At 47.7% G+C, this 16192-nt stretch overlaps 1 protein-coding gene across 2 annotated transcripts in view; it reads left to right on the plus strand.

Annotated features, from left to right (window-relative positions):
* LOC123993648 (beta-2 adrenergic receptor-like) overlaps positions 1–2615 on the plus strand; it is a 6957-nt gene extending 4342 nt beyond the window's left edge. Inside the window, exon 3 of one of the 2 annotated variants that reach the window (XR_006831490.1) lies at positions 1871–2615. The gene's annotated coding sequence lies outside the window, so the exon portion shown is untranslated. Of the gene's footprint in view, positions 1024–1870 lie in introns of those variants that run through there. The other variant, XM_046296011.1, reaches the window with a different exon arrangement.
* The last annotated feature ends 13577 nt before the right edge of the window (positions 2616–16192 follow it).

A 16192-nucleotide genomic window follows, 5' to 3' on the forward strand; every position in this document is an offset into this window, starting at 1 on the left:
TTTGATAAGTCAATGATATGAGTCACAAATATGGTTATTGTTTGTTGTTGTTGTTGCAAAATAGTGGTCGTAAGTTGTGACTTTAGTGACTTCAATCACTTTTCAAAGCCTGTGTGATTTTGGCACCACAGTCTTGAGGTTGGAGTACCTCTAGGCATCACCATATGCCTTATCTCTGGTGTACAATATATCTTTATGTGTAGAGTTGGACACACAAGGCTTTTGCATTCATTGACATGATGATAATCGCTGCTGAGCCACACTTTCCCTTCACTTTGCCTTATTAATCTGACCCCAGTGTCACAGCAGCCATCCCGTCACCTGTCGTCAACTATCTGCTCTATCTTTACCCTGCTCCACAGAAGACCATTTCCTCTCCCAGGTCTCCCAGTGTTGCTAGCAGAAGTCAGTGGTTAGTCTGTGGTTTGTTGACTGTATCTGTCGTTGTCGTTCTGGGAAGTAGCCTGTTTTACTGAGGGCAGAGTCAGTCGTTTCCTCAGTGATCGGAGGGTAGGGTACAGACTGACTCCATGGAATAACAAACAGTCTGTGGAACCAGGCCAGAGATAACAGTGTCCCTGTCTCCTGCCCTAGAGGTGCTGCTTACAGGACCTAGGCAGGCTGCGTCAGAAATAACACACTCTTCCCTATCTAGTGCACTACTTTTGACCAGGATCCTATGTGGTCAGCCAGTAAATATGAATGAGACAACAGGTGGACTGAGATGAGATTGAGATGTTTCTGATCAGGATGTGATTGCTGGTGGGTCTTTGGATCTCAGTGAAGTTTTCCAGAGTTTTTCCAAAGTAAACGGAAGTCTGGATCGTTCAGGAAATCTGCACAATGATCTGACTAGACACTGACCTGGTTCTACAGATGTTGATGACGTCTGATTCGTTTTAAGTTTCTCTCTCTTTCTATCTTTCTTCTCTCTCTGTATCTCTCTCTTCTCTCTCTGTATCTCTCTCTTCTTTCTCTGTGTCTCTCTCTTCTCTCTCTGTATCTCTCTCTTCTCTCTGTATCTCTCTCTTCTCTCTCTGTATCTCTCTCTTCTCTCTGTATCTCTCTCTTCTCTCTCTGTATCTCTCTCTTCTCTCTCTGTATCTCTCTCTTCTCTCTCTGTATCTCTCTTCTCTCTCTGTATCTCTCTCTTCTCTCTCTGTATCTCTCTTCTCTCTCTGTATCTCTCTTCTCTCTCTGTATCTCTCTCTTCTTTCTCTGTGTCTCTTCTCTCTCTGTATCTCTCCTTTCTTTCTCTGTATCTCCCTCTGTATCACTCTCTTCTCTCTCTGTATCTCTCTCTTCTCTCTGTATCTCTCCCTTCTCTCTCTTCTCTCTCTGTATCTCTCTCTTCTCTCTCTGTATCTCTCTCTTCTCTCTCTGTATCTCTCTCTTCTCTCTCTGTATCTATCTCTTCTCTCTGTATCTCTCTCTTCTCTCTCTGTATCTCTCTTCTCTCTCTGTATCTCTCTCTTCTTTCTCCGTGTCTCTCTCTTCTCTCTCTGTATCTCTCCTTTCTTTCTCTGTATCTCCCTCTGTATCACTCTCTTCTCTCTCTGTATCTCTCTCTTCTCTCTGCATCTCCCTCTGTATCTCTCCCTTCTCTCTCTGTATCTCTCTCTGTATCTCTCTCTTCTCTCTCTGTATCTCTCTCTTCTCTCTCTGTATCTATCTCTTCTCTCTGTATCTCTCTCTTCTCTCTCTGTATCTCTCTTCTCTCTCTGTATCTCTCTCTTCTTTCTCTATCTCTCTCTCCCTGTCTTTTATCTCCTCTCCTCTCCCATTTCTCTTTCTCTTTTTCTCTCTCTCTTTCTCTCTCACTCTCGCTTTCTCTCCCTCTCTCTCTCCCTCTCTGGTCTTTTTTATCCAGGAAATTCCTGTGTTGTTGCATAGCTGAGCCCTGTCCAGGCCGATAAACAGGGGATAAATCCATTATCTCCGCTGTTTAGCCGGGGAATCAGAAGACTCCCTCCCTTCTAAACAACAGCTGCAGGCAAGGAGCGATCTCAAGATTGGGATGTTTAACGTTCCCCCAGTCTGCCAGACAGTTAGCAGGAAGAACAAGTCTCTAATGGCACATCTATTCCCCACACTCCTCAAGTGTCGGTGGCTGTGTCCTAAATGATACCTGAGTTTACTCACCATAAGGGAAGTACTTTTGACCTGTGCCATACTGTATGGTGTGTGTTCACTATCGGCTTCTGTCAACAGTAGTGCATAATATAGTGCATAGGGGTATGAGTCAGCCACTTGAAGAGAGGCAAAACAACATTTATCAGAGGTGTTGTTTTGGATGTAACACCCCTTCCTCTGACCAGCCAGGCAGCTCTATGATCTACAGCTTGATCACACTGCAGATGCGGAAGGAGAGAGTAGGCCAATTTTAGCAGAGGCGTTGTTTTTGACATAGCCTCGACCACTTCCCCTAGCTGTTTAAGACATACCCTGACCACTTCCCCTAGCTGTTTAAGAAATAGCCCCGACCACCTCCCCTAGCTGTTTAAGACATTACCCTGACCACTTCCCCTAGCTGTTTAAGACATAAGCCCGACCACCTCCCCTAGCTGTTTAAGACATAACCCCGACCACTTCCCCTAGCTGTTTAAGACATAACCCCGACCACTTCCCCTAGCTGTTTAAGACATAACCCCGACCACCTCCCCTAGCTGTTTAAGACATAACCCCGAGCACTTCCCCTAGCTGTTTAAGACATAACCCCGACCACTTCCCCTAGCTGTTTAAGACATTAACCCGACCACTTTCCCTAGCTGTTTAAGACATAACCAAAACCACTTCCTCTAGCTGTTTAAGACATTAACCCGATCACTTTCCCTAGCTGTTTAAGACATAACACCGACCACCTCCCCTAGCTGTTTAAGACATTACCCCGACCACTTCCCCTAGCTGTTGAAGACATAACCCCGACACTTCCGCTAGCTGTTTAAGACATTACCCCGACCACTTCCCCTTGCTGTTTAAGACATAACCCCGACCATTTCCCCTAGCTCTTTAAGACATAACCCCGACAACCTCCCCTAGCTGTTTAAGACATTACCCCGACCACTTCCCCTAGCTGTTTAAGACATAACCCCGACCACCTCCCCTAGCTGTTTTTCACATAGCCCCGACCACCTCCCCTAGCTGTTTAAGACATTACCCCGACCACCTCCCCTAGCTGTTTAAGACATTACCCTGACCACTTCCCCTAGCTGTTTAAGACATAACCCCGACCATTTCCCCTAGCTGTTTAAGACATTACCCCGACCACCTCCCCTATCTGTTTAAGACATTACCCCAACCACCTCCCCTAGCTGTTTTTCACATAGCTCCGACCACCTCCCCTAGCTGTTTAAGACATTACCCCGTCCACCTCCCCTGGCTGTTTAAGACATAACCCCGACCACCTCCCATAGCTGTTTAAGACATAACCCCGACCACCTCCCATAGCTGTTTAAGACATAACCCCGACCACTTCCCCTAGCTGTTTAAGACATAACCCCGACCACCTCTCCTAGCTGTTCTTCACATAGCCCCGACCACCTCCCCTAGCTGTTTTTCACATAGCCCCGACCACCTCCCCTAGCTGTTTAAGACATTACCCCGACCACTTCCCCTAGCTGTTTAAGACATAACCCCGAACACTTCCCCTAGCTGTTTAAGACATAACCACGACCCACTCCCCTAGCTGTTTTTCACATAGCCCCGACCACCTCCCCTAGCTGTTTTTCACATAGCCCCGACCAACTCCCCTAGCTGTTTAAGACATTACCCCGACCACCTCCCCTAGCTGTTTAAGACATTACCCCGACCACCTCCCCTAGCTGTTTTTCACATAGCCCCGACCACCTCCCCTAGCTGTTTAAGACATTACCCCGACCACTTCCCCTAGCTGTTTAAGACATAACCCCGAACACTTCCCCTAGCTGTTTAAGACATAACCCCGACCCCCTCCCCTAGCTGTTTTTCACATAGCCCCGACCACCTCCCCTAGCTGTTTAAGACATTACCCCGACCACTTCCCCTAGCTGTTTAAGACATAGCCCCGACCACTTCCCCTAGCTGTTTAAGACATTACCACGACCACTTCCTCTAGCTGTTTAAGACATGACCCCGACCACCTCCCCTAGCTGTTTAAGACATAACCCCGACCACTTCCCCTAGCTGTTTAAGACATAACCCCGACCACTTCCCCTAGCTGTTTAAGACATAACCCCGACCACTTTCCCTAGCTGTTTAAGACATAACCAAAACCACTTCCTCTAGCTGTTTAAGACATTAACCCGATCACTTTCCCTAGCTGTTTAAGACATTACCCCGATCACTTCCCCTAGCTGTTTAAGACATAACACCGACCACCTCCCCTAGCTGTTTAAGACATTACCCCGACCACTTCCCCTAGCTGTTGAAGACATAACCCCGACACTTCCGCTAGCTGTTTAAGACATTACCCCGACCACTTCCCCTTGCTGTTTAAGACATAACCCCGACCACTTCCCCTAGCTGTTTAAGACATAACCCCGACCACTTCCCCTAGCTGTTTAAGACATAACCCCGACCACCTCCCCTAGCTGTTTAAGACATTACCCCGACCACTTCCCCTAGCTGTTTAAGACATAACCCGACCATTTCCCCTAGCTGTTTAAGACATTACCCCAACCACCTCCCCTATCTGTTTAAGACATAACCCCGACCCCCTCCCCTAGCTGTTTTTCACATAGCCCCGACCACCTCCCCTAGCTGTTTAAGACATTACCCCGACCACTTCACCTAGCTGTTTAAGACATTACCCCGACCACTTCCCCTAGCTGTTTAAGACATAGCCCCGACCACTTCCCCTAGCTGTTTAAGACATTACCACGACCACTTCCTCTAGCTGTTTAAGACATGACCCCGACCATTTCCCCTAGCTGTTTAAGATATTACCCCGACCACTTCCCCTAGCTGTTTAAGACATAACCCAGACCACTTCCCCTAGCTGTTTAAGACATTACCCCGACCAGTTCCCCTAGCTGTTTAAGACATAACCCAGACCACTTCCCCTGGCTGTTTAAGACATTACCCCGACCACTTCCCCTAGCTGTTTAAGACATAGCCCCGACCACTTCCCCTAGCTGTTTAAGACATTACCCCGACCATTTCCCCTAGCTGTTTAAGACATACCCTGTTTAAGACATTACCCCGACTTCCCCTAGCTGTTTAAGACATTACCCAGACCACTTCCCCTAGCTGTTTAAGACATTACCCAGACCACTTCCCCTGGCTGTTTAAGACATTACCCCGACCACTTCCCTAGCTGTTTAAGATATTACCCCGACCACTTCCCTAGCTGTTTAAGACATAACCCAGACCACTTCCCTGGCTGTTTAAGACATTACCCCGACCACTTCCCTAGCTGTTTAAGACATAACCCAGACCACTTCCCTGGCTGTTTAAGACATAACCCAGACCACTTCCCCTAGCTGTTTAAGATATAACCCCGACCACATCCCTAGCGGTTTAATACATTACCCCAACCCCTCCCCTAGCTGTTTTTCAAATAGCCCCGACCACCTCCCCTAGCTGTTTAAGACATTACCCCGACAACCTCCCCTAGCTGTTTTTCACATAGCCCTGACCACCTCCCTGGCTGTTTAAGACATAACCCCGACCACTTCCCCTAGCTGTTTAAGGCATAACCCTGACCAACTCCACTAGCTGTTTAAGACATAGCCCCGACCACCTCCCCTAGCTGTTTAAGACATTACCCCGACCACCTCCCCTAGCTGTTTTTCACATAGCCCTGACCACCTCCCCTAGCTGTTTAAGACATTATCCCACCACCTCCCCTAGCTGTTTTTCACATAGCCCCGACCACCTCCCCTAGCTGTTTAAGACATAGCCCGACCACCTCCCCTTGCTGTTTAAGATATATCCCCGACCACCTCCCCTAGCTGTTTAAGACATAACCCCGACCACTTCCCCTAGCTGTTTTTCACATAGCCCCGACCACCTCCCCTAGCTGTTTAAGACATTACCCCGACCACCTCCCCTAGCTGTTTTTCACATAGCCCCGACCACCTCCCCTGGCTGTTTAAGACATAGCCCCGACCACTTCCCCTAGCTGTTTAAGACATTACCACGACCACTTCCTCTAGCTGTTTAAGACATGACCCAGACCACTTCCCCTGGCTGTTTAAGACATTACCCCGACCACTTCCCCTAGCTGTTTAAGACATAGCCCCGACCACTTCCCCTAGCTGTTTAAGACATTACCCCGACCATTTCCCCTAGCTGTTTAAGACATACCCCGACCACTTCCCCTAGCTGTTTAAGACATTACCCCGACCACTTCCCCTAGCTGTTTAAGACATTACCCCGACCACTTCCCCTAGCTGTTTAAGACATAACCCAGACCACTTCCCCTGGCTGTTTAAGACATTACCCCGACCACTTCCCCTAGCTGTTTAAGATATTACCCCGACCACTTCCCCTAGCTGTTTAAGACATAACCCAGACCACTTCCCCTGGCTGTTTAAGACATTACCCCGACCACTTCCCCTAGCTGTTTAAGACATAACCCAGACCACTTCCCCTGGCTGTTTAAGACATAACCCAGACCACTTCCCCTAGCTGTTTAAGATATAACCCCGACCACATCCCCTAGCGGTTTAATACATTACCCCAACCCCCTCCCCTAGCTGTTTTTCAAATAGCCCCGACCATCTCCCCTAGCTGTTTAAGACATTACCCCGACAACCTCCCCTAGCTGTTTTTCACATAGCCCTGACCACCTCCCCTGGCTGTTTAAGACATAACCCCGACCACTTCCCCTAGCTGTTTAAGGCATAACCCTGACCAACTCCACTAGCTGTTTAAGACATAGCCCCGACCACCTCCCCTAGCTGTTTAAGACATTACCCCGACCACCTCCCCTAGCTGTTTTTCACATAGCCCTGACCACCTCCCCTAGCTGTTTAAGACATTATCCCGACCACCTCCCCTAGCTGTTTTTCACATAGCCCCGACACCTCCCCTAGCTGTTTAAGACATAGCCCGACCACCTCCCCTTGCTGTTTAAGATATATCCCCGACCACCTCCCCTAGCTGTTTAAGACATAACCCCGACCACTTCCCCTAGCTGTTTTTCACATAGCCCCGACCACCTCCCCTAGCTGTTTAAGACATTACCCCGACCACCTCCCCTAGCTGTTTTTCACATAGCCCCGACCACCTCCCCTGGCTGTTTAAGACATAGCCCCGACCACTTCCCCTAGCTGTTTAAGACATTACCACGACCACTTCCTCTAGCTGTTTAAGACATGACCCAGACCATTTCCCTATCTGTTTAAGACATTACCCCGACCACTTCCCCTAGCTGTTTAAGACATAACCCTGACCACTTCCTCTAGCTGTTTAAGATATAACCCCGACCACATCACCTAGCTGTTTAATACATTACCCCAACCCCCTCCCCTAGCTGTTTTTCACATAGCCCCGACCACCTCCCCTAGCTGTTTAAGACATTACCCCGACCACCTCCCCTACCTGTTTAAGACATTACCCCGACCACTTCCCCTAGCTGTTTAAGACATAGCCCCGACCACTTCCCCTAGCTGTTTAAGACATGACCCCGACCATTTCCCCTAGCTGTTTAAGACATTACCCCGACCACTTCCCCTAGCTGTTTAAGACATAACCCAGACCACTTCCCCTAGCTGTTTAAGATATAACCCCGACCACAGCCCCTAGCTGTTTAATACATTACCCCAACCCCCTCCCCTAGCTGTTTTTCACATAGCCCCGACCACCTCCCCTAGCTGTTTAAGACATTACCCCGACAACCTCCCCTAGCTGTTTTTCACATAGCCCTGACCACCTCCCCTGGCTGTTTAAGACATAACCCCGACCACTTCCCTAGCTGTTTAAGGCATAACCATTTCCCTAGCTGTTTACCACCTCCACTAGCTGTTTAAGACATAGCCCCGACCACCTCCCCTAGCTGTTTAAGACATTACCCCGACCACCTCCCTAGCTGTTTTTCACATAGCCCCCCGACCACCTCCCCCCGACCACCTAGCTGTTTAAGACATTACCCCGACCACCTCCCCTAGCTTTTTTTCACATATCCCCGACCACCTCCCCTAGCTGTTTTAAACATTACCCCGACCACCTCCCATAGCTGTTTTTCACATAGCCCCGACCACCTCCGCTGGCTGTTTAAGACATAACCCCGACCACTTCCCCTAGCTGTTTAAGACATTATTCCGACCACCTCCTCTAGCTGTTTTTCACATAGCCCCGACCACCTCCCCTAGCTGTTTAAGACATAGCCCGACCACCTCCCCTTGCTGTTTAAGATATATCCCCGACCACCTCCCCTAGCTGTTTAAGACATAACCCCGACCACTTCCCCTAGCTGTTTTTCACATAGCCCCGACCACCTCCCCTAGCTGTTTAAGACATTACCCCGACCACCTCCCCTAGCTGTTTTTCACATAGCCCCGACCACCTCCCCTGGCTGTTTAAGACATTACCACGACCACTTCCTCTAGCTGTTTAAGACATGACCCCGACCATTTCCCCTAGCTGTTTAAGACATTACCCCGACCACTTCCCCTAGCTGTTTAAGATATAACCCCGACCACATCCCCTAGCTGTTTAATACATTACCCCAACCCCCTCCCCTAGCTGTTTTTCACATAGCCCCGACCACCTCCCCTAGCTGTTTAAGACATTACCCCGACCACCTCCCCTAGCTGTTTTTAACATAGCCCCGACCACCTCCCCTAGCTGTTTAAGACATTACCCCGACAACCTCCCCTAGCTGTTTTTCACATAGTCCTGACTACCTCCCCTGGCTGTTTAAGACATAACCCCGACCACTTCCCCTAGCTGTTTAAGTCATAACCCTGACCACCTCCACTAGCTGTTTAAGACATAGCCCCGACCACCTCCCCTAGCTGTTTAAGACATTACCCCAACCACCTCCCCTAGCTGTTTAAGACATTACCCCGACCACCTCCCCTAGCTTTTTTTCACATATCCCCGACCACCTCCCCTAGCTGTTTTAAAGATTACCCCAACCACCTCCCATAGCTGTTTTTCACATAGCCCCGACCCCCTCCGCTGGCTGTTTAAGACATAACCCCGACCACTTCCCCTAGCTGTTTAGACATTATCCCGACCACCTCCCCTAGCTGTTTTTCACATAGCCCCGACCACCTCCCCTAGCTGTTTAAGACATAGCCCGACCACCTCCCCTTGCTGTTTAAGATATATCCCCGACCACCTCCCCTAGCTGTTTAAGACATAACCCCGACCACTTCCCCTAGCTGTTTTTCACATAGCCCCGACCACCTCCCCTAGCTGTTTAAGACATTATCCCGACCACCTCCCCTAGCTGTTTTTCACATAGCCCCGACCACCTCCCCTGGCTGTTTAAGACATAGCCCCGACCACTTCCCCTAGCTGTTTAAGACATTACCACGACCACTTCCTCTAGCTGTTTAAGACATTACCCGACCATTTCCCCTAGCTGTTTAAGACATAGCCCGACCACATTCCCTAGCTGTTTAAGACATAGCCCCGACAACCTCCCCTAGCTGTTTAAGAAATTACCCCGACCACCTCCCCTAGCTGTTTTTCACATAGCCCCGACCACATCCCCTAGCTGTTTAAGACATTACCCCGACCACCTCCCCTAGCTGTTTAAGACATTACCCCGACCACCTCCCCTAGCTGTTTTTCACATATCCCCGACCACCTCCCCTAGCTGTTTTAAACATTACCCCGACCACCTCCCATAGCTGTTTTTCACATAGCCCCGACCACCTCCCCTGGCTGTTTAAGACATAGCCCGACCACCTCCCCTTGCTGTTTAAGACATATCCCCGACCACCTCCCCTAGCTGTTTAAGACATAACCCCGACCACTTCCCCTAGTTGTTTTTCACATAGCCCTGACCACCTCCCCTAGCTGTTTAAGACATTACCCCGACCACCTCCCCTAGCTGTTTTTCACATAGCCCCGACCACCTCCCCTGGCTGTTTAAGACATAACCCCGACCACTTCCCCTAGCTGTTTAAGACATAGCCCCGACCACCTCCCCTGGCTGTTTAAGACATATTCCCGACCACTTCCCCTAGCTGTTTAAGACATTACCCCGACCACTTCCCCTAGCTGTTTAAGGCATAGCCCCGACCACCTCCCCTAGCTGTTTAAGACATAGCCCCAACCACCTCCCCTAGCTGTTTAAGACATTACCCCGACCACTTCCCCTAGCTGTTTAAGACATAACCCCGACCACTTCCCCTAGCTGTTTAAGACATAACCCCGACCACTTCCCCTAGCTGTTTAAGACATTACCCCGACCACTTCCCCTAGCTGTTTAAGACATTACCCCGACCATTTCCCCTAGCTGTTTAAGACATAACCCCGACCACTTCCCCTAGCTGTTTAAGACATAACCCCGACCACTTCCCCTGGCTGTTTAATACATAACCCCGACCACTTCCCCTGGCTGTTTAAGACATAACCCCGACCACTTCCCCTGGCTGTTTAAGACATAACCCCGACCACTTCCCCTAGCTGTTTAAGACATGACCTCGACCACTTCCCCTAGCTGTTTAAGACATAACCCCGACCACTTCTCCTGGCTGTTTAAGACATAACCCCGACCACTTCCCCTAGCTGTTTAAGCCATAACCCCGACCACTTCCCCTAGCTGTTTAAGACATAACCCCGACCACTTCCCCTAGCTGTTTTTCACATATCCCCGACCACCTCCCCTAGCTGTTTTAAACATTACCCCGACCACCTCCCATAGCTGTTTTTCACATAGCCCCGACCACCTCCCCTGGCTGTTTAAGACATAGCCCGACCACCTCCCCTTGCTGTAAACAGTCTTGTGATCAACAGTGTGCTATGACAATAGTATAACCACGCTAAATGTAGCTACTGTTGCCAGGCTGTTTTCTACCTGTCTAAAACAGTTTTAGTGGCCTGTATGTTGTGGCTTTGCGTCTCAAGTGTTGTCAAATGATGGTGTTGAAACTTGTTCTTTTGGATGAATCTCTTTGTCCTGTACTGTAGCTTTGGCCGGAACCAATTGTTGTCAAAAGCCCTGCAGCACAAAAATTATGTCAGTATGGGTCAATGTGTGATAGCAAATAAACACTGTTTTTTATTGGATTTCGTTTTTTTATTCATTAATAAATGATAAAAAGCATTCATTATTTAAATATTTATTGTTGTGTGGAATGTGCAAATCTAGTAACCCAACCATCCCACTACATTTGCAGCAGCAGCCTACAAAAACTGAAAATTATACAGAAAAGACCCACACATTGAAAAGAAAACATGGTTTTAGACTTGGACATAAAGAACCCATATTTCAATAAATGCAAATCCAGAGGGTAGGCATTCCCCTGTAAAAGCGTGCATGTGTGCTCTGTGTTTGTCTGTGAGTATTGGACATTTCAGTGCCGTTTCTTTAATGCTGTGGTCTTTGTGTCAAAAAAAGAAAAGCTTCTAAAGAGGAACATCTAGCATAAACAGGTCATCTACTCTGCTCCCCCCTGGTCCTCTCCTGGACATCTACTCTGCTCCCTCCCGGTCCTCTCCTGGACATCTACTCTGCTCCCTCCTGGTCCTCTCCTGGACATCTACTCTGCTCCCTCCTGGTCCTCTCCTGGACATCTACTCTGCTCCCTCCTGGTCCTCTCCTGGACATCTACTCTGCTCCCTCCCGGTCCTCTCCTGGACATCTACTCTGGTCTCTCCTGGTCCTCTCCTGGACATCTACTCTGGTCTCTCCTGGTCCTCTCCTGGACATCTACTCTGCTCCCCCCTGGTCCTCTCCTGGACATCTACTCTGCTCCCTCCCGGTCCTCTCCTGGACATCTACTCTGCTCCCTCCTAGTCCTTTCCTGGACATCTACTCTGCTCCCTCCTAGTCCTCTCCTGGACATCTACTCTGCTCCCTCCTGGTCCTCTCCTGGACATCTACTCTGGTCCCTCCTAGTCCTCTCCTGGACATCTACTCTGGTCCCTCCTGACCATGACCTCTCCATGCACCTTGGCTCTGTGTGTGTCAAAGTTCATCATGGTGTGTGTGGGTGCACATGTGTGCATGCTTGCAGGGCCTGCCCTAGCCTTTTGGGCCTCTTCCAACTCACGGGCAAAACATTTTAGTGGCTCCCCTCTTGACAGTGGAGAGATTAACTGCAATTCTACACATTTTGCCAATAGGGCATTGAATTATTTTATTAAACACGTTTGCTGCACCTCGAGACATTGGGTGGAGAGATAAATGTGCAATTTTACAGCAAATGTCCTGCATTTCTACACAAAAACTCTGGATGCACAACCAAATTTCGAAATTACACCTTGTTTATTGTACTGTTCTAATGCTCAACATTAACCTGAGACTGAGTTCCCCAAAAACTGGTTGCCTATGTTTCTTATGCCTAGGACCGGCCCTGTGTGTGTTTCCTAAATAAGGTGGTGTAGTATAAAATCTGTGTCTCCAGACAGCCAAACTGAGAGAGAGACAATGTCACTATGTGCAATGATTCGAGAACCAACTAGCTGACTCTGCAGCATTCAGCCTAGCACCATGTAGGGGTTGGGGGGGGGTGGCATTAGGACCACCCAGACACACACACACACACACACACACACACACACACACACACACACACACACACACACACACACACACACACACACACACACACACACACACACACACACACACACACACACACACACACACACACACACACATGTCTACCAACATAAACTGCTAGACATCATACACTTAACTACTGCTAAGTTGGTGAATCAGGTTCCACTACGGTACAAATCAAGGTGTATAGTTTGTGTCCACAGTTTAGCGGATGTTATGAAATGCTTACGTACATCTCTAGTTCCTGACAATATGCAGTAAAATGTCGAACAAGTACACAAATAATAATAAAACATTTTTTTAAAGTTAAACAAAAAAAAGATAACAAGAAAGTCAGGACAATTAACAACCCAAATTGCCCTGTAAAAGTAATGTAGATGCAATCGATACGTATATACACAGGAGGATTTACACTAGATCTACTGAGAATGATATGTGCAGCAGTACATACTGTATATTAGTCAGTGGTTGAAAAGGTACCCAGTTGTCATATTTGAGTAAAAGTAAAGATACTGTACCTTAATTGAAAATGACTCAAGTAAAATTGAAAGTCACTCATTAAATTAAAATCCTACTAAAAGTCTAAAAGTATATGGTTTTAAATATACTTCAGTATCAAAAGTACATGTAATTGCTAAAATATACTTTAGTATCAAAAGTACATGTAATTGCTCAAATATACTTAAGTATCAAAAGTAAAAAGTATAAATCATTTCAAATTCCTTATATTAAGCAAACCAGACAGCACCATTTTCTTGTTTTTAAAATGCACAGTTAGCCAGGGACACACTCCAACATTCAGACAATTTACCAACAAGGCATGTGTGTTCAGTGAGTCAGCCAGATCATAGGCACCAGGGAAGACCAGGGATGTTCTCTTGATAAATGCATAAAGTGAAAAAAAATTATGTCCTGCAAGGCATAAAAAATGTAACGGGTACTTTTGAGGGTCAGGGAAAATGTATGGAGTAAAAAGTACATTCTTTTCTTTAGGAATGTAGTAAAAAAAAGTTGTCAAAAAGGAGTACTTTAAAGTATTTTTACCAAGGTACTTCATTATCGAAATATCACCACTGATATTACTGAGCTATGTCAAGAATCTGGTGTATAAATAAATATGGGATGTGTATTAAACAGTGTAACTAAACACACAGTACAGTAGTAGAAATATCAGAATGAGCTGTGTCAGGAGTACAGTATTTCCATTCTCAATGTGAAACGGGAAACGTCCAGTGGTTCAATGTATTTACGACACTGGATAGCACCGGCGGCTGCTTGTATGCCTGCGTGTGTGAGTGTATGTGCTTTGTGAGTATGAGGGGTGTGATAGCTTGTGTCAGTGAGTGTGCATCCCCTTGTAGACGGCTACTGATGGCTGTTCAGGTAATAGAAGCTGTTTTATTTGTTGTTGTTGTTTTAGTGTACATAACTGTGTACCTATGCCAGTGTCTAGTCATTAATGTTTATGCTACCACAGACTAAATACTCTTAAGTTGCATCCCAAATGGCACCCTATTCCCTACAGGGCCCATAGGGCTCTCTTCAAACGTAGTGCACTACATAGGCAATAGGGTGCCATTAGAGACCATTTAGATGTCACAATCACACTTCATACATCAAATAGGCTTCTCTGTATCTGTAGGTGGACTTGCTGTGTCGTCTGAATGGAAGTGTTGTATCAGTTCAATGTTTACTATATGTTTCTTTTCAAGATATTTTGTGTAAGATTTGTTCACTGTTTTGGTTGGGCTAACGTCCCAAGTTCTAATGTCCCGTGGTATTTATGAAATGCTCTGATGACGTTTGGAGTAATAAATTATCTATTTGTTGGATGTTACTAGTGTTTTTTGTTTATTCTCCAAACATCCACTCGTTCAATAACTGCAAACACATAGTATTTTATAATACCAGTTCATCATCATCTTGACTACAAGTATGAAGCCTTGGCTGAGCCAGATCAGCTCATAGGAGCAGATCTTCTATTCCTGAGGCAGCTTGGTGTACAAGTAAACCCCCTGGACAAGGATGCTAGTTTGCCTTAGGGCCGTTACCCCAAATCTGTCTCCTTAATGTTGAGTGCCAAGCATCCATTGTTGTGACTCGGCCCAGGATCAAATTCCCAACCTTCCAATCTCAGAACGGACACTGTAACCACAAGGCCAAAGAGTTGGTATAGTTAAAAATAACTGTCACATTATATTGCGTAACCGATAGCGTGAGTAAAACATTAGGTTTGATGGAAGATTCACATCAAATTGTCTCTAGAGAATATCAGGATGTGTGCTATGTCTCTTCCATACATGTAATCATAGAAAACAATCTGCTGTATCCTGCCAAAACAGATCACTAACATTCTAAATCAGGGGTCGGCGATCAGGCAGCCCGCGCGCCAAAACAGATCACTAACATTCTAAATCAGGGGTCAGCGATCAGGCAGCCCGCGCGCCAAAACAGATCACTAACATTCTAAATCAGGGGTCGGCGATCAGGCAGCCCGCGCGCCAAAACAGATCACTAACATTCTAAATCAGGGGTCGGCGATCAGGCAGCCCGCGCGCCAAAACAGATCACTAACATTCTAAATCAGGGGTCGGCGATCAGGCAGCCCGCACGCCAAAACAGATCACTAACATTCTAAATCAGGGGTCGGCGATCAGGCAGCCCGCGCGCCAAAACAGATCACTAACATTCTCATTCAGGGGTCGGCGATCAGGCAGCCGTGCGCCAAAACAGATCACTAACATTCTAAATCAGGGGTCGGCGATCAGGCAGCCCGCGCGCCAAAACAGATCACTAACATTCTCATTCAGGGGTCAGCGATCAGGCAGCCGCGCGCCAAAACAGATCACTAACATTCTAAATCAGGGGTCGGCGATCAGGCAGCCCGCACGCCAAAACAGATCACTAACATTCTAAATCAGGGGTCGGCGATCAGGCAGCCCGCGCGCCAAAACAGATCACTAACATTCTAAATCAGGGGTCGGCGATCAGGCAGCCCGCGCCAAAACAGATCACTAACATTCTAAATCAGGGGTCGGCGATCAGGCCCGCGCGCCAAAACAGATCAGGGGTCAGCGATCAGGCAGCGCGCCAAAACAGATCACTAACATTCTAAATCAGGGGTCGGCGATCAGGCAGCCCGCGCGCCAAAACAGATCACTAACATTCTAAATCAGGGGTCAGCGATCAGGCAGCCCGCGCGCCAAAACAGATCACTAACATTCTAAATCAGGGGTCGGCGATCAGGCAGCCCGCACGCCAAAACAGATCACTAACATTCTAAATCAGGGGTCGGCGATCAGGCAGCCCGCGCCAAAACAGATCACTAACATTCTCATTCAGGGGTCGGCGATCAGGCAGCCGTGCGCCAAAACAGATCACTAACATTCTAAATCAGGGGTCGGCGATCAGGCAGCCCGCGCGCCAAAACAGATCACTAACATTCTCATTCAGGGGTCAGCGATCAGGCAGCCGTGCGCCAAAACAGATCACTAACATTCTAAATCAGGGGTCGGCGATCAGGCA

The sequence above is a fragment of the Oncorhynchus gorbuscha genome, linkage group LG13 (genome assembly GCF_021184085.1).
Source record: "Oncorhynchus gorbuscha isolate QuinsamMale2020 ecotype Even-year linkage group LG13, OgorEven_v1.0, whole genome shotgun sequence".
NCBI classification, from domain to species: domain Eukaryota; kingdom Metazoa; phylum Chordata; class Actinopteri; order Salmoniformes; family Salmonidae; genus Oncorhynchus; species Oncorhynchus gorbuscha.